The sequence below is a fragment of the Cystoisospora suis genome, assembly GCF_002600585.1.
Source record: "Cystoisospora suis strain Wien I chromosome Unknown contig_469, whole genome shotgun sequence".
NCBI lineage: Eukaryota > Apicomplexa > Conoidasida > Eucoccidiorida > Sarcocystidae > Cystoisospora > Cystoisospora suis.
The window spans coordinates 36,924-39,000 of NW_027153270.1; the positions used below are offsets into that span (position 1 = coordinate 36,924).

The following is a 2,077-nucleotide window of genomic DNA, read 5'->3' on the forward strand; positions in this document are numbered from 1 at the left end:
ATACAACACACACACACACACACACACACACACACGGATGAGCAATACACATACATACATACATATTCATACATACATACATATTCATACATACATCCGATGCAGAAGGTCCAGAGAGACACGTGGGGCACATTCACACTAGAGGGTGGTAGACATGAATGCGGAGAGGATACTGAAGTATGACTCTCGACAAGAACTGAAGAGAAATGGAATCCATTTTCCCGCTCTCTTTCTCCCCGATCGTACTCGTAGTGAAGAAGTAACTATGTCCTTTCCTTTCTAATATCTTCATCTTAAGACACACGCTTTTTTGTCCCTATAGATCCAGACACGAGAAACTTGTATGTATCTACGAATAGACACGCCAGAGAAATAGACAAATGGAGATGTAAAGAATGAAAGAAAGACTTTCTGACAAGAGTCATGCGGAGAGAGCGCCAGGTGTAGGTATGGATCCACGTCTGTCTGGAGTGTATATACACTCGAACTCTTTGTTAAGTCTTACTTGTAGAAGAAGACGACAGATTTCACTCTCTGCCAAATTTCATCAGGGCGAATGCCTAACTCTGTTTACAGCACACAGAGAAAAAAGAGAAGAGGATGAAACAGAAAAGAGATCTCTAAGTCGATCCGAAAAACAGCTCAAGAAAAGAAAGAAAGAAAGTCACCATCTGAACCATGCCTAGTCTTAGTATTGTTTCTTAAGAGAGGTCCTCTGGTGTACGTACACTCAAACACTCGAGAAAGACTGATGAAAGTAATGACGTGACAAACAAGAAACATAACGTCTCGACTTTTCGATCACAATGAAAATAACTCGGCAACACCCTGTGAAAAGAAAGAAGGTCAATCACCTCGAACCCTCATATCTTAACTACCGTTACCTTCATCCTTCACATACAGACATAGCGTAGATCCTCTGTATGCATACACGTGTATGTCCAAGTATATACACGCTTACAGACAGCATCCTAGACGCACATGTATACGTCTAGATACACGCTGAGTATCCCCACGCCAATATCATACACCTCTGTCTACGTATGTATAGACATATATATATATACATATACATATATACATATGTGTATGTATATGCATGGATATATGTCTATATCTATCTATCTCTTTATATTTGCTTACTCACGTATAGAACATGTCTCCACGATAAAGGTCTGTCTATCTTTCCGATGTATCCCCATACGTGAAGAGCTGTAAGCTATGAACCAGCGCGAGAAGAAGAGATGTGCCCCTGAGCTGTGTGAGAAAAGAAGAAGAAGAAATACCTTCTAAGAGCGGAGGTTCATCTTTCAAGTCATCATCCTCGTCATCCTTCACACCCCCATCAACTCCTCTCCCATCTGAATAAGACTGACTCCCCGTCATCCCGATCATCCCTGGTGCATGCGAAGACGTCTTATCATATCCTTCTTTCCCACTAGAAGAAGACAGAAGGGAACCCAGCTTAAAAAGACGTGAGAAGAAACCCTTTCCTCCTCCTGAGCCAGCAGCATCATCGCCAAACGAAGAAGAAGCTCCTCTCCTGGGATCATCGAGACTGCCCGAGAGCGTCATGTTTCCCGAGGGGATGAATCTCGACTGATGCTGGACGGCCGGTCCGCCTATAAAGTTTGGAGGAGGGTAAGATGCAAAAGGAGCTGATGTGGGGGGTGCAGTAGAAGGATACGAGACAGGAGGGAGAGGGGGAGAACAAGAGGAGGAGGAAGAAAGATGGCCTCCGACACTAGCTGAGTGGCCTCCTGGAAGATGGTGAGAAGAAGGAGGATGATGTTGGCTAGCTCCTGCATGCATCATCGATGGTGGTTGATGAGGATGCTGATAAGAATGAGAAGAAGAGGGAGGGAGAGAAGAAGAAGAAGAAGAGGGGTACGAAACCTGTAGAAGAAAAGACAGAGACAGGAGGGGGAAAGACAAACATGAAAACAAGGAGAGACCAAGAAAGAGAGTAAGAACTTCACAGTCGTCATATACAACACCCTGAGGCAAGGAGAAAAGTGGAAAAGATAGATAGATTGAAGATAGATAGATAGATAGAAAGACAGATAGATTGAAGATA

General features: G+C 43.6%; 1 protein-coding gene across 1 annotated transcript in view; it reads right to left on the reverse strand.

The window, feature by feature from the left end:
- CSUI_001170 (uncharacterized protein) overlaps nt 1–2,077 on the reverse strand; it is a 16,314-nt gene that overhangs the window by 12,279 nt on the left and 1,958 nt on the right. The window contains exons 2-3 of the mRNA XM_068061376.1: nt 1,205–1,896; nt 729–828 (exon numbers count right to left, since the gene is read on the reverse strand). The gene's annotated coding sequence lies outside the window, so the exon portion shown is untranslated. The remainder of the gene's footprint in view (nt 1–728; nt 829–1,204; nt 1,897–2,077) is intronic.